Source organism: Euprymna scolopes, chromosome 30 (genome assembly GCF_053919585.1).
Source record: "Euprymna scolopes isolate OS-2025 chromosome 30, ASM5391958v1, whole genome shotgun sequence".
Taxonomy (NCBI): Eukaryota; Metazoa; Mollusca; class Cephalopoda; order Sepiida; family Sepiolidae; genus Euprymna; species Euprymna scolopes.
Window position 1 is genome coordinate 6,589,059 of NC_136511.1, and position 27,884 is coordinate 6,616,942.

The 27,884-nt window shown below is 32.7% G+C and overlaps 1 protein-coding gene and 1 non-coding gene across 3 annotated transcripts in view; one reads left to right on the forward strand and one right to left on the reverse strand.

The window, feature by feature from the left end:
* The window catches only part of LOC145254643 (cyclin-dependent kinase 14-like), a 659,020-nt gene that overhangs the window by 567,965 nt on the left and 63,171 nt on the right, over positions 1–27,884 (reverse strand). The gene's annotated exons all lie outside the window — the stretch shown is intronic.
* Trnar-acg (transfer RNA arginine (anticodon ACG)) lies at positions 16,584–16,656 on the forward strand. The gene has a single exon. It is a non-coding gene; the product is annotated as a tRNA-Arg (tRNA).

Below are 27,884 nucleotides of genomic sequence, written 5' to 3' on the forward strand. Positions count from 1 at the left end.
GCATATCACGTGACAAACTTGACAAACTCGTAGCCATATAAAGAGAACAGTGGCCATCATTTTTTTTCTTTCTTCTTCATTCTTTTCGGTTACCTCAGAACAGGTTTTTTTACTAATTTTTAACATCTTGTCTTTGGTAACATTTCAGACCACATATTCCAAGACCAAATAAGATCCTCTCAGCATGGGCAATGCATTGAATGGTGCACCTATTCCCAACTAAATCATTTAATCAACCCCCCTCCCCCGATCCCTTGGATCACTCATAGTATGTAATCATTCAACTATTTTGGCGGACGTCACTCTCCTTGGGATCTTCGCTGTGTTTCTTGTTCAGCTTCCTGTTGCTCATCATCTATCCCATTCTCTGAATCTCCCTCAATCAACCTAATGTCAAGAAAGTATCTTGGTACACCGTGAACCTTGATATTGTTTTGAGACTGTGTACCAGAAACAGCACCTTTTGTTCATTTTGTTTTGCACCGGGCCACAGGCGGTTTAACCCACACCTCCTCTCCAATTCGTATAGACTTTGGCTTGTCTGATTTTTCTGTAAATGCTTTAACTCTAGGGTGTCGCCATTGGTACTTAAATATCGCCTTATGTGGCACCGTTTCCTCCAGCTGCTCAGATTTAGGGGTCATGTTGAACTAAAACACTGCTTCTGCAGGTGATATTCCCCTCTCTTGGAAATGGCTTTTATAGTTCTATGGTTTCATTGTACAATACCATTTCCGCTCGGGCGATTGGCTTCTCTATAATAGTGCCCGACATTCTATCTATTCAAAATTTAATCACAATAAGAAAAAAAAAACTTGTAATGGCTGTTGATCAAAATTGGACGGATTCTAGACATAAGGTTTAATAGCATTATATTTTGCTTTTAATCCCTGTAAAGAGAGAAAAATGTTGCAAAACGCTTTGTTTGGGGAATTTTTGACCTGTCTTTGGACGATTATTTCATTGTAATATCTGCCTGTTCTACAAATACTTTAATGGTGAATGCTCTAACGAACTGCAAGCACTCATACCTCCTCGACGTGACTACCCCCGACAAGCAACTAAGTCCCACCCCTTTACAGTAGAGATCCCTAGGTGTAAGAAAGCCTTTTACTCCAATAGTTTCTTCCCCAGAACTGCAAGTCTTTGGAACTCCCTTCCGGGATTCTGTTTTCCCAACTGTACTGATATGCAGAAGTTCAAGTATAATGTAAACAAACATCTTGCTACTCATCTCCCTTCATAATGCCCCTGCAAATTATGTCCCCGATAGTAGCCCCCTACTTCAAAATGGCACTGTGCTTTGTTTGGGATGAAAATTGAATTAAAAAAATTATTTTTTAATTATATATATATATATATATATATATATAAATATATTTACCAGTGGTACAAAACCGGACTAGAGTGCTCAATGTGTAGTCAGAGCAGTATATAGGAAATTTATTATTGTGAGTCCAGAATGAGTTTACAAATTGTTTCAGCTAGAGGAAAATCCTCAAAGAGGAAAAATCCAACTAGCATCGTCAGAATTAATTCTGACGATGCTAGTTGGATTTTTCCTCTTTGTAAACTCATTCTGGACTCACAGTAATAAATTTCCTATATATATATATATATATATATATATATATATATATATATATATATATATATATATTAAATCCTATGTTGATTAAGGGATGCTCGATATTATAAATAGAGCATTAATATCAGACAAAATAAATGAAGAAAAAATTGTGGACTATTATCCTCATCTTTCTTAGTTGTTTCGCGAAATGAGGATAATAGTCCGCATTAACAAATTAATAAATAATACTCATCTCAATAATGAATTCCAATCCAAATAATATGCAAAATAAATAGTTTACATTATTAATTCATCCTAAGTTCAAAAACAAGAATGCAATGATAGACGTTCCTTATTCCATGGAGTTAAAAAAAAAAAAAAAAAAAAAAAATAGGTTCTTTTCCTTAGCAAAATAAATAGAATTGCTAATTTTATCAAATTTGTAAAATTGCATGAAGGATATTAAAAATTAAGTCCATGAATTCAAATATAGTAAAATCCTATCACTGAATTGGTTGATAAATAAAATACAAGTAAAATGCCCTTAATATTATTGTAAATATATAACCTTGTCTGTCTGTCTGTCTGTCTGAATAACGGTCTCTACCAAACTACTATGTCAATTTTTAGTCTACAGACTTGAGCCTTAACATACGGGATATTTGTTGAACCTGTGAAACAAATTCAATTTGGTTTTTAGCCAGAAAAAAAAAAAAAAAAAAAAAAACTGATAAAGTGTCAAAATTTAAAAATTGGAACTTGGTAGGCATTAGTCGACTTAATGTGTATCATCTACGCATGCACAAATATACATTTATATGTTTAACTACGTTCTTTTTTAAACTATTCATATCCATCAGTCCTTAAGTCATATGGTAGCAAATACTACTGAAGAGCTAAATGTTTTGGCTTGGATTCTAGCTGATGGCACCTAAAGTATATTTTCTTTTTAACTTTGGAAATCATTACTATATATTGGGCACAATGTATTAAAATCAATAGAAAATTGGCTCTACAATAATATGAAATTTTCATAAATTAAAATTTAAGCATATTTTACAACTGGGCAATTCCGGGCGGTCTGCTAGCACACACACACACACACCCATATATATATATATTGGGCACAATATATTAAAATCAATAGAAAATTGGCTCTACAATAATATGAAATTTTCATAAATTAAAATTTAAGCATATTTTACAACTGGGCAATTCCGGGCGGTCTGCTAGCACACACACACACACACACCCATATATATATATATTGGGCACAATGTATTAAAATCAATAGAAAATTGGCTCTACAATAATATGAAATTTTCATAAATTAAAATTTAAGCATATTTTACAACTGGGCAATTCCGGGCGGTCTGCTAGCACACACACACACACACCCATATATATATATATTGGGCACAATGTATTAAAATCAATAGAAAATTGGCTCTACAATAATATGAAATTTTCATAAATTAAAATTTAAGCATATTTTACAACTGGGCAATTCCGGGCGGTCTGCTAGCACACACACACACACACCCATATATATATATATTGGGCACAATATATTAAAATCAATAGAAAATTGGCTCTACAATAATATGAAATTTTCATAAATTAAAATTTAAGCATATTTTACAACTGGGCAATTCCGGGCGGTCTGCTAGCACACACACACACACACACACCCATATATATATATATTGGGCACAATGTATTAAAATCAATAGAAAATTGGCTCTACAATAATATGAAATTTTCATAAATTAAAATTTAAGCATATTTTACAACTGGGCAATTCCGGGCGGTCTGCTAGCACACACACACACACACACCCATATATATATATATTGGGCACAATGTATTAAAATCAATAGAAAATTGGCTCTACAATAATATGAAATTTTCATAAATTAAAATTTAAGCATATTTTACAACTGGGCAATTCCGGGCGGTCTGCTAGCACACAAACACACACACCCATATATATATATATTGGGCACAATGTATTAAAATCAATAGAAAATTGGCTCTACAATAATATGAAATTTTCATAAATTAAAATTTAAGCATATTTTACAACTGGGCAATTCCGGGCGGTCTGCTAGCACACACACACACACACCCATATATATATATATTGGGCACAATGTATTAAAATCAATAGAAAATTGGCTCTACAATAATATGAAATTTTCATAAATTAAAATTTAAGCATATTTTACAACTGGGCAATTCCGGGCGGTCTGCTAGCACACACACACACACACACCCATATATATATATATTGGGCACAATGTATTAAAATCAATAGAAAATTGGCTCTACAATAATATGAAATTTTCATAAATTAAAATTTAAGCATATTTTACAACTGGGCAATTCCGGGCGGTCTGCTAGCACACACACACCCATATATATATATATTGGGCACAATATATTAAAATCAATAGAAAATTGGCTCTACAATAATATGAAATTTTCATAAATTAAAATTTAAGCATATTTTACAACTGGGCAATTCCGGGCGGTCTGCTAGCACACACACACACACACCCATATATATATATATTGGGCACAATGTATTAAAATCAATAGAAAATTGGCTCTACAATAATATGAAATTTTCATAAATTAAAATTTAAGCATATTTTACAACTGGGCAATTCCGGGCGGTCTGCTAGCACACACACACACACACCCATATATATATATATTGGGCACAATATATTAAAATCAATAGAAAATTGGCTCTACAATAATATGAAATTTTCATAAATTAAAATTTAAGCATATTTTACAACTGGGCAATTCCGGGCGGTCTGCTAGCACACACACACACACACACCCATATATATATATATTGGGCACAATGTATTAAAATCAATAGAAAATTGGCTCTACAATAATATGAAATTTTCATAAATTAAAATTTAAGCATATTTTACAACTGGGCAATTCCGGGCGGTCTGCTAGCACACACACACACACACCCATATATATATATATTGGGCACAATGTATTAAAATCAATAGAAAATTGGCTCTACAATAATATGAAATTTTCATAAATTAAAATTTAAGCATATTTTACAACTGGGCAATTCCGGGCGGTCTGCTAGCACACACACACACACACCCATATATATATATATATTGGGCACAATATATTAAAATCAATAGAAAATTGGCTCTACAATAATATGAAATTTTCATAAATTAAAATTTAAGCATATTTTACAACTGGGCAATTCCGGGCGGTCTGCTAGCACACACACACACACACACCCATATATATATATATTGGGCACAATGTATTAAAATCAATAGAAAATTGGCTCTACAATAATATGAAATTTTCATAAATTAAAATTTAAGCATATTTTACAACTGGGCAATTCCGGGCGGTCTGCTAGCACACACACACACACACCCATATATATATATATTGGGCACAATATATTAAAATCAATAGAAAATTGGCTCTACAATAATATGAAATTTTCATAAATTAAAATTTAAGCATATTTTACAACTGGGCAATTCCGGGCGGTCTGCTAGCACACACACACCCATATATATATATATTGGGCACAATGTATTAAAATCAATAGAAAATTGGCTCTACAATAATATGAAATTTTCATAAATTAAAATTTAAGCATATTTTACAACTGGGCAATTCCGGGCGGTCTGCTAGCACACACACACCCATATATATATATATTGGGCACAATATATTAAAATCAATAGAAAATTGGCTCTACAATAATATGAAATTTTCATAAATTAAAATTTAAGCATATTTTACAACTGGGCAATTCCGGGCGGTCTGCTAGCACACACACACCCATATATATATATATTGGGCACAATGTATTAAAATCAATAGAAAATTGGCTCTACAATAATATGAAATTTTCATAAATTAAAATTTAAGCATATTTTACAACTGGGCAATTCCGGGCGGTCTGCTAGCACACACACACCCATATATATATATATTGGGCACAATATATTAAAATCAATAGAAAATTGGCTCTACAATAATATGAAATTTTCATAAATTAAAATTTAAGCATATTTTACAACTGGGCAATTCCGGGCGGTCTGCTAGCACACACACACACACACACACACACACACACACACACATATATATAGCCTTTAAGAAACTCATCTCTTGTTGAACACTTTACAGTTGAAATAAAGTCACTTTAGTTCGCATGCAAAGATCATGATATTATAATGATTAGATCACTCTGATAGACGTTAAAAACGTTTGTTTAAATTTCAACGATATTTCTTGCGGTTGACGGTGGCCGTGTAAATTTGGTTCCTGCTAATGGAGTCAGAGAATCTCCCGACTGCCGCTAATCATGACACCCTGCACTGATGATTCCTGAAAGGATGAAACACTAGTGTCTGTAGGTATTTAATAATTATTATAGTATATATATATATATATATATATATATATATATATATATATACACTGTCTTCTCTTGAAAAAGGACTAATAGGTCTGAAATATATTGAGATTTATAACACCATTGAATACAACAGAAAAAAAAAATTTTACTGTTGTTTAGAGTTAAAATTTGTGTGAAAAAGAAAAAAAAAACAAACAAAAAAAAAAGAAATTTATTTCTTTTGTTTTCATTTAATTTTACTCTATATAAAAAAAAATCTCGCATTGTTCTTGGCTTTTAATTTTACCTTATATATATATATTATATATATGTGTGTGTGTGTGTGTGTGTGTGTGTGTGTGTGTGTGTGTGTGTGTGTGTGTGTGTGTGTTGGGACGATTATTCGAAACCAGAAAAATCGAAACTTTTTGGGTTATTGGAAAAATCTGTTCCTATTTTCTGAAAACGACTCCTTAAATTATCTATTTTTTTTTTTTAAATTTGATTTTCTTTGAAACCAAATCTTCCACTGCAGATAGTAATACTAAAATAAATATTTATCGATTTTAAACTACCAGTAACGCTATAATCTATGGATCACCTTCCCCCCCCCCCGCAAGTGTGTTTTTATGTTTGAGAAAATATCTGCACATTTAACGTATTTTTACTGTAATCGGGGAAAATAACAACTCTGTGGTTAAATATTTAGGGATTTATAAAGTACTAGCAGGGAGACTCGACGTTGCCTGGGATTGAATGATAATCAACGAATATTTCACACTCCTATATTTTTATTGTCATCGAAATCGCCCAGGATGAAGCTTCACATGCCTCCGTGCAGTAACTTAGTCCAAAATATATGTTATTCTACATTGCACTCTAAGAGAACCTACTGTTTCTTTTATAAAATTATTTTATATAAACTTTCTTTCCAGCTAACAAAAAAAAATTTTTTTAAATTAAGAAATTTACGTGCGGAGTTTGAATCCACAGACCACGTTAAGCACAAAAAAAAACATGCTATTAACTTGCCCACAGTAGAAGTTGCTAAACGACGACATGGAAAAAATGGCTTTACTGATGATAGATAAATTAAAATAATGGTTTCGATTATCAGGGATATTCTGAGACAAAACTTAACTGAGATCACTCCCAGACTTACACTCTAAAGTTCTGTAAATTTTTAAGAAAATCTGTTCAGCCGTTTCGGTGTCTATAAGAAACGAACTTACACACACACACAGAGTTGCATTTATATAATTGTAGAGATAGAGATCAGAATCGGTAATTGTATTAAAAAATAAAAAATTTTAAATATATATATATGAGGTATAGAGACAGAAACACAAAAGATTTAAAATATTTCAGTAACAAATTGCATAAATAAGTACTTAAAGTGAATGAAGAATTTTTTGATGGCCAAGAGCAAGACTGGGGCAACCTTTTAAGCGCAATCTGTTCTCAGTTTTCAGTTCTGCTAAACCAAAGGAGGGCACCTTCATTAGGCCTTAAATCCAAGAAGTACGAGGAATTTGAGAAGAGTCCTGCCCTCAAGAAACTGAGAGCATACGAAGCATTTAAGTCAATTTGCCATCCAGGCAACAGATTGCCAAGAGTGTGTTTGGTGAAGTTTCTACACACTTATAAGGATATGGGATGCTAAATGTCGATCAAGGTTCACTTTCTCGACTCCCCACCTAAACTTCTTCCCTCCAACCCTGGAAACAGTATCATCTGTACCATTTAATGAACACACGAAAAGCTTATTTATGAAGAGAGAGAAAATTGTTGGGTTTTTCTTTTTTATATCAATCCTTTCAGATCATTTTATGGTATGAAAGGTTATTTATTGTGGATTACCGGGACCTGTGAAAATTCCACAGTTGCATCTGTTACGGATTTGTTCTTAGTCTATGGGTAATGGAACACCGCAAACATATCAATAAAATATAAATAACAAATAAAAGAGTAAAAAAAAAAAAGATAATTTGAAAAGAAAAACAAATTTTTATTAATAAAGAGCAAAAAAACCAAAATAGTAAAAAGAACGAAATGTCTAATAAGCTGTTTATAATCGATAGTGTAAGGAAGATAACTGTTTTCTAGTTATTTCCCTTTTATGAGAAGCAAATGTTTTTATAGTAATGTTTGTTTTTATCTTTAAGACATAAATGCTTTTTGGTTAAATATAATTCAGAAAAATCTATATTTACCATTTTTTTTATGAAAGATTTTTCTCTGTATCTTGTTTGGTTCATCTGTTATTTTAACGACTCTAGTTTTCTTGTGTTTTCCTTTGGTCGGAGTTATAATAGGTGGTCGCCTCTCATTACATCCCAACGTCGTGTCATAACCGAGTTATAAATAACGCTTGTTCGCTATTTTTTTTTTTTTTTTTACATAGGCATCACCACTTATCAAGGCCAAGAGGCTACTCAAGGATAAGGGTTAAAGAGTGTACAGTAGAAATTGGACAACATAGTAATCATTAGTAATGAAAATTTGGTAAATTTGATAACTTATATAGAACGGCTCATCAAGAACTTATTACTTATTTATAGTGACCGCTAGAGAAGGTTCGGGCAAAAAAACGTTTTAGAATGTTTTTTGTTCCATCTTTTGAATATCTTCAGAGACGCTAATTTGAACGTTTTATCTTTAAATTCTTAAGTAATACTTTTTATATTATTTTATATATAATCTTTTATTGTTATTTCCTTTTAAGTAATTTATTATTTTTATTATATAATAGTATTTTTATTTTGTTATAATTTATAATAATATTAGTAATTACTTTTATTATATTTATTTTTATTATATGTTATTATTTGGATGATTAATATTATCTTTTGTGAAATAAATCACAATTTCTTCATATCGTAAGGGGAAAATATATCATCCCATGACAGTATCTTTAACATGTAATTGCTGCAGGGCAGTCTGTGGACATCCAGCATGAATGGAAACCCCACAATATTATTGTAGCTCTTTGGTTAAAACTGTAAAGTATTTATCTAAATAAATGTAGTGTCAGAATATATCTGATTATTAAGGTTTATCTCCAATATCCTTATAGGAGTCTGACATATATCAGTTGTATGGATACCCGGCATGAACGGGAACCCCACGATATCATTATACCATCTTTAGACAGAACAAATAGTACCCTTGGATCCTAGCCAAAAGACCATGAAGATATATTTTAGTTTCACATATGGCCCCAAAACAACATTTTTGTTGTTTATTGAAATTTTTTTTTTCATATTGCGTCTTCGGTGATCGGGAGATCCTATTTATTAAAAAGGAGGAGAGAAGGTGATAACATACTACGAACATTAAATTAGTGTATCTTTATACTAACTTAGTGTTCATGGTAGGTTATCACCTATTCTCCTTTTTAATGAATAGGATCTCCCAATCGAATAATTTTATAATCTGGAAACCGTGACGTACATATGGTAAAGGTACTACGGTATTGATAATATAGATTCTTATGTGTGTATTATTTGCAATAGTATTAGGTTGTATGGCTTTCTTCATTGTTTTTTTTTTTTTAACGTCTATTTAATTATTATATTTAAGAGGTGGGTAAGTAAAGCGACTTTTTAATTTTTAAAATTTTCTTGTAATGCCATGTAACTTTCAGAAAGTTTTTTTTGTTTTTTTTTTTTGGTTTGATGGTTTTACTGCATATCAACCCTTTTCGGGTGATTTAATGCCAAATCCAGTAATTCTGGTAAGACGTATTTATGCTTTAAGTTTTTTATATCTTTAAATATTCATGGTGTTTTGTTCACTTCTACCTTTTTTAAAGGAAAATTATTGTTTTTGTGGTGCTTCTATATTAAATAAATACTGAATTTCAAGTAAAACACATGGTACCTATATAATTGTCATATTGCAAATAGTAACATATCCAAAAATCACGGAAAACGATAAAGTAGAAAATTATTAATGGAAAATAGTTCTTATAAGGTTAAAAACAGTTTGATAAAGTTACATACTGGGGGTGGACAGATTGGGTCATGTGACCTAAGCAAAAGAGAAAGTAACTGAGTTGAAACATTTTGTAGCAGGCAGAATTTATTCAGACAAAAAAATAAAAAATAAATAAATATAACATGTATATGTAATTTGTGAATTTTTTTAAAAATAACTTTTTTTTAAAACTGAAATTAGCATAAAATTTCCGAGAAATTGAAAACTTAATTCACTTCCTTGTTAACTCTCCAATTCAAATCAGATCTTGAAACCAAATCACTAGATTTTACAAATGTCTTTAACCCCTCCCCCATTTAGCCCCCAAAATCCCCAATGCCTTAACATATTTAAATTTGAGTTCAGCACCATGCAAAGCTGCTAAATAGACATACACAGAAAATTTTGGACAAATATGGTAAAATAGTCCCAAAAATGGAGTGTTCTAAAAGAGCCCCTGCGGCACACCCAAGAGTTATCGCGCAGTATAGACAAACAAAATTATATAGAAATCAGTTACAACTTTTCAGAAAGTTTTATAAAAATCAAACAGCATCAATTTTTTTTAATAAGCACAAAAGTGTCAATTTTAGCCATTTTAACCAAAAAGCCACCCCTAGGGGATCAACCGGGGTTTTCTTATAAAATCTGTTCTGTTACTTTTTTTACTCATATCATGTTTAATGTTTGAGCAAAATTTCAAAAAAATTCCAAAGCGTAGTTATTGAGAAAAATGCAGATGGACGAACGGACAAGGGTGAATTTACAGGTCCACCTTCCTTTTATCGGGGACCAATAACATTAGTGTTTTGTGTATTTTAAGTCAGACGGTCAGTAGCACTAGATGAAAAAGTTGAATATATGAATTTGTTTACATTAACTTTATTTGAAAAATCTTTAATATTAATCTATTTGGTCGTATTTTTGTTTGTTCTGTTCACTTTCTTTTTTTGTACTATTGGGTCACCACTCACCAAGGCCAAAAGCCACTCGAAAATACATATTTTCTATGATATTTATAGTACTAGTTGGGGAGGGATACCCGGCTTTGCCTAGTTGTAAAATACGCTTAAATATTATAATTTAATTTGTCCAGATTTCATACAGACAGTTTTATCAATTAGATTGATGTTGTGTTCACTTCCAGGTTTTGTTCTATAAAATGACTCTTGATGTTGGATACAATAAACACAATGTTACATATGATAGGGCCTTACAGCTTGGCCTTTGGGTCAAGATCAAAGTGTAGTATTTGTTCTTCAGATGCTGCGCTATACTTTTTTGTTCTCGTGTAACGAAGTAAGGGTGTGGGGAGGTTGATGCCCCCCCCCCCGTTAGGAAGAAAGACAAAACCACTTGGTGTCAAGTTGTTTAAGAATCACGAGAACTCTGTGTTAAAGGTTAAAAGAGAAACTGTATTTACTAACTGTTTATTTGAGTTCGATCATATCTTTGAAGCGAGCGATTGTTTCATTTTTAGAAATGATGATTCAGATTATGGACTGAGAGCGGAATTTCTAAACAAAGAGAAATAATATCCGCGTGATGTTCAGAGGGCGAACATGAATGTTTATATATATATCAACAAGTTAGAGAGATACGGGGGAATGCGCAGAAGACAGACTCTCAGATGGACAAATAGAGAGAACACAGAAAGTCAGAGCAGAGCAGGCTTTTGACTTAAAACACATTTCTTCAGATACCTAGAGATCGACACTCCACAAGGTTACAAGCTGACGCCATATTCTTAGAATAATAACACATCGCTTCCTTCAGGAATCTGAAAGAATTATAAGAACTGTACTTTTTTTTTTAATATACATTTTTTTTGAATATATATATCGTTTTATCTGTTTTCTTTTACTACACTAAAAATCCACGGCTCTCTTCCGACGATGTTCGTCGTTAAGAGGGTACACAACGAATTGGTCCAAGATATATATGTAGACGATCAACCAATAATTCAGTCACTTCCCCATACCAGTAACTTTAGACGGCCAAGAATTATCACCGGCAGTGGAAGGGTTCGCAGGTCGACGATCGTCCTCAACCGACTGGTGAAAGAGTGGGGGTGACACTCAGTTAATGGAGGAGAAATCCTTCATGACTGATATAGTTTTTATTTTTGTTACTGACCAGAGTGCCCCTTTTTGGGGAGTTGCCCCCTCCCTCCAACACACAAACGTGTCAATTTTAGCCATTTTAACCCGAAAGGCACCCCTGGGGGGGGGCAACCAGAGTTTTCCTGGAAAATTTGTTGTTTTTTTTACTCATATCATGTTTAATGTTTGTGCAAAATTTCAAAAAATTCCTTTTGTTAGGGGACCAAAAATTCTATTTCAGACTTAAGTGTAATAGATCAAAGAAAATGTTATTTCAAATTGAACGTGACAGACTATAGAAAATACTATTTCAGGTCTCACCATAACAAACCAAAAGAAATTCTATTTAAAACTTGAATGTGACAGACAAAAGGAAATGTTATGTTAACCTTCAGTATCACAGATATTGACAACTGGAAGTAATCACAAATTTAGAAAAATAGTTGGAATGAGATCTCGGAAGAATCAACAGAATGTCTGAATATTTTTTAAAAATTCAGAAATAAGGAGTGAGAATCAGGGTTAAATATTTTGGTAATTCTTAGCGATGGGACAATTCCAATACCCCCCCCCGATTCCGATACAATTACCGATTCTGATTATTCTTCTATAAATATTAAACAATAGAGTGGTTATTTATTCCCGATAACTATAAAAACACATTAAATGTGAAGATATTTTCTCAAACATAAAAATACACTTGTGGTGGAGGTGATCTATAGATTTTAGTTTTAGTGTTTTTTTTGTTTTTTTTTTCAAAGGAGTCACCACTTATCAAAGCCTGGTGGCCACTCGAGGATAAGGGTTAATAAGCGTACAGTAATCAATGGGAAAATTTCATAGTAATCCTTAGTAGTAGAAAATCGGTAAATTGGATTATTTAAGGGAATGGCTCATCAAGAATTTGTTCATGTTGGACTTGAAGACGACCACATTGTCATCAGTTGGAAAGCAGGAAAATGGAACAGAGTTCCACAGGCGTGCAGTTCTAAGAAAGAAGCTTTGTTCATGAAATCTACATTTAGGTTTAGGCACAGATAGAGTGAGGGAAATTATTGATAGTGGTTTCAGCTAGACGAGTGTTTTCCGTGAAAGTTAGGCCATGGAGGACCATAAATTAGAGCTCATACAAGCACTTGCCATGAAAATAATGATAAAGCGAGACAGGCATCCCCACTAGACTACAAAGTCTATTTTGAACTCTGTCAAGGCAGGATAAGCTGCTACCAGCAGCCCCTGCCCACATATGGCAACATTACTCTATTCTTGGATATACTTGGCTCTTATGCAGGTAGAGAATTGCATCAGCAGTGAGATATCTACTGAAGTGGTAGAACGATCCCACCATTTTTCCAGCAGCCTTGGCAACAGATTTGATGCATGTGTTCTGTCTCAGATCAGGAGTAAAGGTCAGACCCAGAAGCTTTTCAAAACATAGAGCCTCCCCAACACAAGAGCCATTCATTTCAATTGATGCTAGACGGGGAGTAGAGCGTTGATGATGTAAAGATAGAAGCTTGGTTTTAGATGGATTAAAATTAACCAGCTACTTCTTTCCTTATTAAGATTAGAGGAGAAAGAATCAGAGAGAACTTCTTCGTTTACGGCCTTTGAAATATTTCTATAGATAGTAGTATCGTCAGCATAAATGTCTATGAATGATCTTAGGATGTGATTTTAGAGATCATTAATGTAGATCAGGAAGAGAGTTGGGCCTGGGATGGACTCCTGGGAGACTCCAGCATTAATACTGTGAGCATCTGATTTCTGCCCATCAATCACTACTCTTAAGAATCTATCAGAGAGAAATGATTCAATAACTGAAAAGAAATTTCCAGCTATATCAAAGCTGAAGATTTTGTGGAGTAGACCTTTATGCTATACTCTATTAAAAGCCTTTGACATGTCAAGAGCAATTGCCTTAGGAAGGAAACCTGTCAAGAGATTCACTAATCCTCTGAGATATAACTGCTGTAGATCTCGCGGAATGGAAACCATAATGCATGTCACTGAGGAGGTTATTGTAAAATAAATATAAATATTTACTATTTTATCATTACTACAAGCAACGGAAGATGATTCCGAATAATTGTACTAACACTAGTAGTTCTAGGATTTAGAGTTTTAGGAATTCTAGAACTCAGACCTTATATTTTCCGATGCTGTAATCCTGTTTTAAACTAGACAAAAAAAAAAAAAAAGGAACATGTTTTATGCTTTCGTGCAAACAGAATCTTAAAACTATTTTTTTTTATTATTAAAAAACAAAATAAAATCTTATGAGATGTAAATTTTCATAAAATGCTACAGTGGCTAAGTGGTTAACGCTATGAACTGATAACCTGAGTGTGCCATGTTTGAATCCATTTCGTTTTACAGAAAAATGTTCAAACCCACATATGATCTTAAGTTTAACTTCCTGGAGAGACGGTAAATAAAATAAAATGTTTCAGGAATAAGAGTAAAAATTGTAAAAGCACTGAAGATTACAAAAAAAGAAGAAAAAAAAAAATGGTTCAAAACATTTTTTATTTATATTTTCCTTTTAAATTCCATAGATTTTTTTTTTTTTTTTTTTTAAACAACTAAATTATTTTGTGGGCCTAAAAACCTCAATCTAGGGCTGTACTTAACTGTATTCTTCAAGATCTGCGATTGCATCACTCCGTTTCAATTCGTGAAGAAAATCAACACACTCACCTGCAACGATAAAAAAAAAAATTAAAACTATATTATACAATAAATGTAATATCTTTGTCGTTTTGTCTGTCAATGCAACTGAAAACATAACTGTTCTAACATAAAATTTTGCCGAGAATTTTTTTTTTTAATTCAATTTATAACATTATATAATCAATTCTTAATGCTGCAATATTTTAAGTTATAAATTTATTATATTTTTTACTAGAATATCTTGTCCTTTTCTTTTCCAGTTTTAATAACTAGTCCTTTACTTTTCCATGTTTAAGCTTAACCATATTACTTTTCATGCTCGCATTTTTCTATTGTAACAGAAATATAAATGAATTTATTTATGTTCACAAATAATACCCTGAAATATTCAACGCACGTCACAAATTTTATCTAGGCAACCAACACACGGACTGCTCATGCTCAGCTACAAAGATAAAAGAAATTATATTATACTTGTTGTGTCAGGTTAATCTCATATCAAGTCTTGTGATTACATCAGTACCCAGGTTTGCTCTTTTTATTTAGGTCTCATTTGCATACCATGTTACACCTCAAGGACATAGCAAGGAAGGACCAGCAAGGGGGGGGGGTCCAAACTTTCACAGCAAAAATTTTGCAAAATGTTTCGTTCGTTTCGTTAAATCTTCGTTTCATTCATTTTTTTTTTACTATAATTAGGGCAACCTAAAAATTTCAATTAATGCTCATGAAATGTTGTTATAACATGGAATTTAGATATTTTGATTGATTTGGGAATATTTTTATATAATTACTTTGTCAAATTAATCAACCTGATTAATAAATGCAATTTTTCGGTTGCCCTAATTATAACTTTTCATGTGTCATAGTTTTTCCTTGGTACCTTTTGACACATTTTGGTTGTAATTAAATACTTATAGATGTATGAAGCAAAATGGAAAAAAGAAAAAAAAAGAATGAAAAAAAGTTTTTTCCATACAAAAAAAAAAAAAAAAAAAAAAAATGAAAATAAATTATTAAATATCTTGAACGAAACAGAATGAAAAGAAACGAAACGAACTCTTCAAAATTCTCCTAGGTAAACTTTAAGGTGTTATTGTGAAATGGCAGGCAAAATCGATTTGCAAGCGGTAAATAATTCTCCCATTAGCAAGCAAATTACTTACATGGCAAATGCCTGCCTATCTCTGGCTGCCCTACTGGTGCTTTAAATTAGGGGGGAAAAAATTTCAGTCAACTTCTGAAGTGAGGGTGGGGGTCCAGAAAACATGGCTGGTTACACCCTTGCTACACCTCTCTGTGACGCTTTGATTTGATCTATACTATTAATAAAATTCTAAATGTTTATTTATGTGTGTGTGTATATATACCCCAATAAGAATTGTGTGTGTGTGTATATACCCCAATAAAAATTTCAAAACGGATGCACCGAATTGAAAAATTCTTTTTTTCCCTGAAAGGTGTGAGTCCCTAGATTGTCCTTATATATACGGCTCATAATGAACAGCACAGTCACACAAAAAGCCCGAAATAAGGGTTTTTGGACCGTTTTATAAAAAAAAAAAAAAAAAAAAAAAAAAAGAAAGTTATCTGCCCATGTCAATGGAATTTAGCAGTCTGTATACAGTTGCGGGAACATCTTTCGGTATACAAACAGGACTTTGGTCAAGATCAAAGTGTAGTATCTGTTCTTCATATGCTGCACTTCATTTTCTTGTTCTCTTTCGGTGGAGGAGAAATCCTTCACGACTGAGACAATTTATTTTTGTACCTTTTCTCCACGTTAAAAAACGACCCTGGTGTCTAACTCTGTCCCGTGGGGAGGCATAGTAAATAGGTACAAACAGGACTTGTGGCGCAATGGATAACGCGTCTAACTACGGATCAGAAGATTCCAGGTTCGAATCCTGGCAAGTTCGTAATAATTTTAACCATCATTTTAGCCAACGTTTACTCATTATCCTTACCCTTAGTTACAGTATTTTTGTTTTTTTAGTCATTTTGTTTTGTATATATGGGAATTTCCCATACTCCGAGTTCACAAGTTAAGCGTTGATGGTAAGATGATGTTATGATGCCGAGTGTACTGGATTTTGTGTTTGAGTCGGTGTTGTGTGGGCCGACGTGACACAGCTGCTAGTTTAGATATAATTTAAGATAGCCAGAACGATTTGTTTATAAATATACAAAAAAATATTATAACTATAAACAAACCCAATGAAGAATTAATTTTCGATCTGGGCCCACTCCAAGCTTGAAATCTATGGTACCATGTTGATTTGACCTGGTCTTCTGTAACATTATTAATATACAAGGCAAATTGGTGAAACTGATATAGTGGGGCAGATTGCTGAAACAATCTTTCACATACTATGCATTACAAAGTGAAAGATTCTCATGGAATATTGAGATAACCTGCCCCACTATATGTCGTTTTACCAAAAAGAGACAAATGGCTAAAAAAAAGGTACAGAATAGTTAATACTTGAAGGACTTATCCAGGTGGGTGGAGGAGTAGCTTATCTTGCCTTTGGTAACATTTATTTATTATTTATTTTATTTTGGCCACTAATACAATAAATACAGTATACACGTCTCTCGATAACAAAAATGGTAGCCCAAATTGATTATATTATATGATCTCCAGAAAGTAATTTATTTTAAGTGAATTGTGTATAACAAGACCCACTCTCTCCACCAAATAAGTAATGGCTACACAAATATTCCATATGTGACAGATCTACCTGGTTGCAGGTGATATATGAGTATTTTCTTTTAAACCTAGTTGCCTTACCAAGGCTTCAGAGTGTAAGGTTACCTTACTATTAAACCCATAAGTAGAGGGAGGGTAGACAGTTCATAGATTTTCCAAGGGTATTAAGGAAACTACTTAAATGATGGAATGCAAGTATGTTATGACAGGTCTTGAATCTGGGTCGGTAATTATTACACTATTTCCATGGTATTAAATATAACCCACACAAAAATACTCAAGAGCCGGAAGAAATATAATCCAAGATGTTGAAAATAAGAAGAAAGTTAAATCATTTATTTTTTTTTTTTATTTTGCATATTTTCTTGACAACTTACTCATCACACAGGTCTTGGTTGGCTTCAAATAACTCATGCCAAAACTGTATGATTTAGTCTTTTCATTCTTTGGAAGTATGTTACATAGAGTAAATAATGTTTCCTTACAATCACCCCATTATAAAGAAAATTATATTTTTTTTTATAGATTAATTTTTGCCTTTCTTTATTAAATAATTCAATTATTGGATTTTTGATAGTCCAATTTTGGGGCTTTTTATTAAATAGTTCAATTTGGAGGTTTTTTTTAAATTAAATAGTCCAATTTGGAGGGGTTATTTTATTAAATAGTCCAATTTGGAGGGCTTATTTTATTAAATAGTCCAATTTGGAGGGCTTATTTTATTAAATAGTCCAATTTGGAGGGCTTATTTTATTAAATAGTCCAATTTGGAGGGCTTATTTTATTAAATAGTCCAATTTGAAGTTTTTTAAAAATTGAATAGTCCAATTTGGAAGATTTTTTATCAAATAGTCCAATTTGGAGGGGGTTGTTAAATAGTCTAATTTTGGGGGTTTTTTTTTATTAAATAGTCCAATTTTGTTTTTTTATTATATAATCCAATTTTGTTTTGTTATTTTTATTAAATAATCCAATTAATGAAAAGCTGCAGACTCTTTATTAAATAGTCCAATTTGGAGGGTTTTTTTTTATTAAATAGTCCAATTTGGAGGGACTTTTTTTATTAAATAGTCCAATTTGGAGGGACTTTTTTTATTAAATAGTCCAATTTGGAGGTTTTTTTTATTAAATAGTCCAATTTGGAGGGTTTTTTTATTAAATAGTCCAATTTGGAGGGTTTTTTTATTAAATAGTCCAATTTGGAGGGGTTTTTTATTAAATAGTCCAATTTGGAGGGTTTTGTTTTAATTAAATAGTCCAATTTGGAGGGTTTTTTTTAATTAAATAGTCCAATTTGGAGGGTTTTTTTTAATTAAATAGTCCAATTTGGAGGGTTTTTTTAATTAAATAGTCCAATTTGGGTTTTTTTTTTATTAAATAGTCCAATTTTGAGGGTTTTTTTTATTAAATAGTCCAATTTGAAGTTTTTTAAAAATTAAATAGTCCAATTTGGAAGATTTTTTATTAAATAGTCCAATTTGGAGGGGGTTGTTAAATAGTCTAATTTTGGGTTTTTTTTATTAAATAGTCCAATTTTGTTTTTTTTATTATATAATCCAATTTTGTTTGGTTATTTTTATTAAATAATCCAATTAATGAAAAGCTGCAGACTCCGTACAAAATCGTAATGTATCTATAGTTTAACATTATAGCGGTTACTAACCATGCTGTTACTTCTAACATGACTTTAAGCATTTCTGTACATTGCTTGAACAACCTTCAATCACTCTTTTGCTACTAGTTTACATAAAGGCAATGAGACTATATCCCTTGACATTATCAGAATTCAACTTCAAAATTAAATTAAAAAAAAAAAATTATATTTTACGAAGAAAAAAAAAGTTGGCATAGTTTAAAAAAAAAAAAATTTAGCGCTGGGTAGTGACGGTTAGTTGACAAGAAAGTTCTTGGGGGTTTTAACTTTTAAATTCAGATAACATATCTCGGGTCAAACCAAAATTTATTGATTGAAATAAGCACCATCAGAATCAACACACTTTTGCCAATGTAAAACAAGTGTATTTATGCTCGTAACGTAAAAATCTTGCTTTCTGATAATGAAGTTGCTGAATGTGCTTTTGATATCGCTTAGCTTTTTGAAGCATTTCTCACACAAGAAAGTCGTTCAGATGCTTGAAAAAAAAAAAAAATGGTAGTCTGTAGGTGAAAAGGCTGGAGAGTATGGCAGATGGGGCAGAGTTTCGTAGCCCAACTCGTTCAATTCAGCATGGTTGGTTTAGCAATGTGTGGTCGGGCATTTCTATCCATTTGTTGACAGTACTCGTCTGCCATAATGGTTTCACCTGCATTCAAAAAACTAATGGATGAGACCAGTCGTATTACCTTCTTTTGGTGCAACTCTGGCTTAGGAAAGTGCCGTAGAGCTTCATCAACATCTAACCATTGAACTGAGCATCACCGATTGTTGTAACCCGCTTTTCCTCATAAGTCACAACCCGGTCGAGAAATAGATCCTTCTTGTTGCATAAAAGGGAAGATGACATTTCATAACAGCGTTTCTTTTGAGTGTCGTTCACTTTGTGAGGCACCCATTTATAAAAGTTTTTTGTCTATCCAATCCCTCTCAAGTGGTTGAAAATCGTTGTATACGTTATATCTAATTCAGAAGCAAGTTCTCAAACAGTTGTGTATGGATTGGCTTTGACTAAGGCTCTTTATTAATCATTGTCAACATCTGATGGCCGATCATTATACTAATCAAAATTAAAAATTCCACAAGAACCTTTTTATCAACCTAAAATATAAAATGCAGTTCTCAGTGTGTATGTCCAATTAAAACTCTAAACAAATAGAGAAAACATCAACAAAGTTGGTATTTTCTTTATTGGTGTTGCTCCAGATGAATACCTAAAATTTAAAAAAAAAAAAAAAAAAATTATTTAGTCTTTGACCCCAAATTGGTATCGATTTCATTGGAGAAGTTTCCAGCAACTAACGAGAAGTAACACTAATTTATTTTTCACAATGTTAATTCCCTTACCCAAAACTGGAGTTGCTTGTGTCTATGTGCATGTCCAGAGAAAGGAATGGGCTGGACAGAGAAGAAAGAAAGGTGTGGGGAGAGGAAGGAAAAGGAGAAATATGTGACATTTTTGTCCCGGACAACGCCATGGAACACTGCTAGTATATGAATAAAATGATTTTCATCAAATGACATCATATTCTTTTATATAGGACGAGTTGCCCAGTCATAAAATACACCTAAATATATTTTAATTCATGCAGTTTTCGTATTTAGTATTATAGAGCCAATTCTCTTTATTATTATATTGTGCCCAATATATAGTGATTTTAAAAGTTTAAAAAAAAAATGACTTGGGTGCCATCAGCTAGATTCAAAACCAAAACATTTAACACTTCAGCCTTAGTCATTATCATTTGAGCTATCAGATGTTAGCCATATAAGAAGAAGCTAAAAATAGACAGACTTTAACGTATAAAAGTATATTTGCGCATACGTACAAGAAAACTAAGTTCACTTATGCCTGCCGAGTTCTAATCTTCTTTTTATCAATTTTGACCTGTTATCAGCTATTTTTACTGGCTTAGAGATATACAAAAATTGCAGTTCAGAAAAAAAAAAATGCAATCATTTGACCCACCTCTGCAACCTTGTGTCTCTGAAGAGATGGATTTGGAAAAAAATGAGGGTTCTGTCCTCATGGGTCACTTAGATGTGGGGGGGGCACATAGATATTCAATCTATAGAAGGTAACAGAGGTTCAGTACCACTTTTATTTTCTACCCAAGAAAATTTTATATATCCAATTTAAATTGCAGCACTTAAAAAAAAAAAAAAAATACTGAAGACAGAGAAAGAGACAGATAGACATAGCGAGTTTATATATATATAAACTTGCTATGTCTGTTTCTCTCTGTCTTCAGTTTTTTTTGTTTTTTTTTATAGTTATGTCTCGGAAGTAGAGTGAAAAGCACATCTTATTTTTCTTTTATTAATATTATTTTTTTCCTTGTACACATTTTTATGAATTATTCCATGGATTTCTGCCTCTGGATTATTATGGACCATCTTCTTCCAATTACAGGATTTCCTTGGATTTTACTTGTACAAATGGAAATTCTTTTAACTTTCTTGAAGTTTTACATTTGGATTTTACCGTCACTGGATTTTTTATCTTCCACCAGACTATCCATTCATGTGTAATCACCTTTTTCTTTACCATATTCCCTCTGCTTAACTTTTGTTTTCAAGTAAGATCTTTGACTTACTTGTTGTTTCATCAAATACTGCTGCATGCAAAATCCGATCCCGTATTTTGCTAATTCCTACCCTCTGATGAGAAGGAGAGTATTTCTTCGAAACTCCGCGGATTAAGGACTATCCATTTATCTAGTGTTTCCTTTTCAGATTAAATATGTTTTTAACTCATTTCAAAGTGTCTTTTAACATTTTATTAACTGTTTGCTCATATATATATATATATATATATATATATATATATATATATATATATATATATATATATATACACACACACACATACTGACTAGCAAAGAAACCTGACGTTGATCAGGATTGAATGGAGAGTAACAAAGATTTGGGACTACTTCCAGTTTATATCAAACCAACAGAGACACCCGACATTGCCCAGGAATGAATGATTATCAACAAATATCTCACACTATATTTTTATTGTCATTAAAATCCGTGAAATCGCCCGGGAGGAAGCATCACATGCCTCCATGCCGTAACGTAGTCCAAAATATGTTATTCTACATTGCACTCTAGAGAACCAACTGTTTCTTTTATAAAATTATTTTATATAAACTTCTTTCCAATTAATGAAAAAAAAAAAAATTAACAAATTTATGTGCAGAGTTTGAACCTACAGACAACGTCATGCAAAAAAAAAAAAAAACAAAAAAAAAACACGCTCAACTTACCCACAGTAGAATTTTGACGGCCCATTGTTTTATTACTGTTTCTAAGCAACGACATGGAAAAAATAGCCTTACCAATGATAGATAAATTAAGGTAATGGTTTTGATTATCAAGAATTATCGGGGGGGGGGATATTCTGAGACAAAACTTAATCAAGATCACTCCCAAACTTATGCACTAAAGTTCTGTAAATTTTAAAGAAAATCTGTTCAGCTGTTTCGGAGGAAGGAATTCACACACACACAAAGTTGCACTTATATAACCGTAGAGATTCCCAAACAGTTCTCAGTTGTATGTGTATTCCATTTGGGCGAGATGATTTTAACTTGTTTTTTTTGCAGAAGGTGTCATTATACAGTGCCTGGTACTTTCAAATTGTCAACCAGGATGTTCAATGTTGCTTCCTCCCTAATACCTTGTTTTCTCACAGAAGAACCGTTGCTAATCTTTCTCTACGCTGTCCTTATTTTCATAGCAGGTGTTCAGCTGACCTTCTGTCTATGCTCTCTCTCTTCCTGTAAAACATTTGCAACAAAAAATTGTCTAGCTACAGCAACTGCCAACAAGTTTCCTTTCTTCCTTTTTGGGGTCTAATCCGACTCTTATACAGACATTTTACCATTCTCTCTCTCTCTCTGCCTCAAACTTGTCATCAAAATCCGTGAAATCTATAAGCAAGTATCTTTCCTAGAACTGCCCGTCTGTAACACGATACCGTGTAACTGTTTTCCAGCTGACTACAACATTGTCGTTTTCAAGTCAAATGCAAACAAATTTTTCTTGAACTATTCTCTTAAAGAATCAACTTCTGCCAAACTTCCACTATCCATTACCAATCATCACGGTGTTGTCTCGCTGTCCATCTGACATTCACTAACCCTTATCCCCGAGTAGTTTTCGGGACTTGCTAAATGGAGATTCTTCAGTAAAAATAAATTTTTTTAAAAGTTCAACGATTTTTCAGAATTATAAAAGTCGGATTCAATTTGATCCTCTTTAATTTTAAAAATAGTTCAGATATTTTAATACGATAACTCGACACCTGCAGATTATTTTAAAAACAAAAAAAAGCCGGTTAAAAAAAAAAAAAAAAAAAAAGAAAAAAAAGTGCAACATTTTTTTTCCTTCAGATTTTCCTTTTAAATTAAAATAAACCAATAAAATTACGTGATACAATTGAAGAGAAGGTTGGTTGGTTATGGCATATCAACCCTTTTTAGGTCATTTAATGCCGAATCCAGTGATTTTGAAGAAAAAGTTTTTAATAGAATATTTTTTTTTTGTTTTTTCAAGTCAGTTTCTACTTAACTCATAGTTGGGACCCTAACAAGTACTACCACTCTGGGTCAGAGTGGACCTGAGAGCAATGGCAATTGCGGGGTGGCTCCACACTCCCCAAAGCCTGCAAGCTGGGGCCCTCACCATTGGATATAGTTTAAGGTCATATCCAGGACCCAAGATATTTGGAGGGGAGGACTTGAATACCTACTAGACACTGTCCTCGAGTGTTTAAGGCCTCTCTATGCAGGGGTTTGTCAGAAAAACCTGACATGAGGATTCTTTTCCCTAGAATTAAACCCTGACTAAATATTCAAAATCGAATTTCGTATAATTTTAAATATAGCGTAATTACGGGAAATAATGATACTAACGTCTATGTCATGTCCACTGAAAACACCTTTAAGAAAAGATACAGAAACCACTTCAAGTCTTTCAAAACTGGGTCTCATTTTGATTATGATTACGTTCCTACTTCTTTAGCTTAATATTTTAAGTTAGTTGGTTGGTTGCTTTTGTTTTACGGCATATCAACCCTTTTTAGGTTATTTAATGCCGAATCCAGTGATTTTGAAGAAAAAGTTTTTGATAGAGTATATATTTGTTTTGTTTTTTCAAGTCAGTTTCTATTTAACCCATAGTATATTTGTTTTGTTTTTTCAAGTCAGTTTCTACTTAACTCATAGTTGAGACCCTAACAAGTACTACCACTCCGAGTCTGAGTGGACCTGGAAACGATAGTAATTAAGGGGTGGCTCCACACTCCCCAAAGCTCACCATCAAATATAGTTTAAGGTCATATCGAAGACCTTGAAAATAAGGGAATATATATATATGAGATTACTTTATAAATATTAACTCTTCAATATTTATAATATACTTTAGTTTTGCCATCTTGCATTATTTTGGTAAACTTAACTGTAATTCTTATTTCATTATATATATCTATTTATATATCTATAAAAGTGAAAGTGTGTGTGTGTGTGTGTGTGTGTGTGTGTGTGTATACATTTCCCTACGCATTTTTAGTCTATAGACTCAAAATTTGATATACAGGGTACTGAAATTTGGGAAAATCGATGTGATCGGTTTTTGGCCAGAAATTTGGGGATTAAGGGGTCAAAGTTCAACGATTTATCAACTCCTCCAACAATTTTGGGTCTAAACACTTGAAATTTTAGATATAGGTTCCTTGGACATGGATCTAACTTAATAACGTGATTTGAGCCCAAAACAACAAATTTTAAGGTGTCATAATGGGGTCAAAATTTAAAAAAATTTTGACCCCTGCAGTCTCTTACCAAATTACTCAGACAATTTCTGGTCTAAACACTTGAAATTTTACATAAAGGGTATTCAGAGATAGGGCAAGCTTTTTAATCGGTTTGGGTCGAAAATTTTTAGTTACCAATATATAAATGTATTTATGTCTGTTTGCATGTCTGCCCAACACTTTCGACAGAGGCGACGAATTTTCTCAAGATTAGTACCATTTTGAAGTTCGACCTTTCAGACGACAAATATCGAAAAATTGGCTAAAACCTTATCTTCACCTTAAATTGGGCACTTTTCTACAGGGGGGGGGGGCGTTTTTTTCGCCAATATTTTTTTAAATCATCCTCTCCTTTTGATTGTCTAGCCTTAATTTAAAAAAATGTTACTTCCGGTTTGGCGGTGGTCGTAACAGCATAGACGTCAGGTTTTTGTCCCGTTCTTTTCCTCCTTTGCGGTACGGGTTCGAGCCTGCCTTCCTACTACCACTTTTTTTTTCTCATACACATCCAAACACCCGGGCAACGCCGGGCTGAAATGCTAGTATATCTATAAAAGTGAAAGTGTCTGTGTGTGTGTACATTTCCATACGCAATAACTCAATTTTTAGTCTACAGACTCGAAATTTGATATACAGGGTACTGAGATTTGGCAAAATCGATGTGACCAGATTTCGGCCAGAAATTTGGCGATTAAGGGGTCAAAGTTCAACGATTTGACTTTTGAGAACTCTACCAAACTCCTCCGATAATTTTTGGTCTAAACACTTGAAATTTTAGATATAGGTTCCTTGGGCATGGATCTAACTTAATAACTTAATTTGAGCCCAAAATAATAAATTTTAAGGAGTCATAATAGGGGTCAAAGTTAAAAAAATTGACCACTTTTGTTTTTTTTTTTTTTGCTCAACACACCTCCAAAAACCGGGGCAACGCCGGGCACCCATGCTAGTATATATATATATATATATATATATATACACACACACACAAAAAAACAAACAGGCTCCTTCAGCTTTGACAGACTATGGATACCCACGAAGGCGTGCCTGCGTATGAATTTTTTGTGGCAGGAGGTGCGTAATCCCAACCACACCTCACCAGAGTCAACATTGTTAAATACCTGTGGCAAGTGAAGTGTATGTACAGGATGACTGGAAACAAATGCCGAGATTTGCGGAGAGCACATACATATATGTATGGCATAATCACATTGATACGCTGATTCTCACAAGATAACCGAAGTTAAGCGACATTAAACCTTGTCAGTACTAAATGGGTGACCATTTGGGACTTCCAGATGCTGTATGTGCTCTCCGCTTATCTCTGCATTGTTTCCAGTCGTCCTAGACTTCTTGCCACTGGATTCAAATAGGGCCGATTCAGGAGAGGTGTGGATGGAAATTGTGCAACCCTTGCCTCTCTCTCTCTATATATATATATATAGAGAGATAGAGATACATATATATATATATATATATATATGTATATATATATATATAAGAGAGAGAATCAATTAAATAAGAAAATGGCAATACAAAAATATATACTGATGGATACAGATTTATTCATTTATTCAATAAGGGTGATACATCAATTGGGGGTGTAGGATAAGTAATATATCACAGAGGTCACTCTAGTTCTCCCACCCCCAAACAGTCAATATTTTATCTCTTACTGCACAATTATTTCTCTCCTAATGTAACTATCGCTAGACATCGCATTCCTATTATGTTACCTAGCATTTTCTCTCCTTTTCTGATGAGAAGCATTAGGCTTCGAAATACCATGGTATAAAGAGTTCTTACTTATCCTACGCCCCTAATTAATTTATCATCCTTATTGAATAAACGAATAAATCTCTAAACATCAGTACATATTTTTATATTGTCATCTTATTTTATTGATACTTTATATAAGTTCCGAAACAATTTGTTGACCTTTGCATTATCCCGAAAAGTAAGAATCGATCTTATTCCAATAACATATACATACACACACACGCACACAGTAGAACCCTAGAACCCCAGGATATGGTGACCCTAGGATACGGTTTTTTTTCAGGTTACTAGGTAGAATACAATGTTTTTCCGGACCCTGGTTACGGTATTTGCCCTACTTTACGGTGTTAGGTTATCTGATCATAGACATGTGTATCATATTCTGTACTGTATTTTGTTACTAATTTTTGATGCCGTATTCCGGAGTTTTACTAATATATAATATCGTTAGATGAAGTTTGCTTGAAGCATTGTGTGTGATGAATATTTCGGAAGTATTAGGCTACTACAACTCAAGAAATGGAAAGTTTAAGCAAGTGATTTTCCATAATTTTATATATATATATATATATATATGTGTGTGTGTGTGTGTGTGTGCGTGTTGCATTTTCTCTAGCCGGTAAACATTTTTTTTTTTCTGTATTGAGACCTTTACCTGTTTAGATATTTTATATTAATTTCATATTGCTACTAATTTTTAATGCCGTATCCCAGGGTTCTACTATATATATATATATATATATATATATATATATATATATATATATATATATATAGTGATAGGACGATTCCAATATTTTCTCCGATTCTGATACAATTACCGACTGATTCTTTTTAAATTTTTAAATATAGAGTTATTTACTTTTTTTGTTGCTTTTTTGAAGAAGGGGATGATCAGATTACCGTAAAAGCCTATGTAATGTGCTCATATATTTTTGCGAATGTAAAAATACACTTGTTGTCTGATCTATAGATTGTAGCTTTACTGATAGTTTGAAATCAATAAATACTGTCATTAATACGAGTTATGAAAAAAATTAAGTTTTAAACAAGAACAAATAAAACAGGTACGGAAAATTGATGCTAATTTTTCCGATTTCGATACCGATTCCCCCAAATGTTCCGATTCTTTCAATTTCCGATTAATTGTCCCAATACTAATATATATATATATATATAT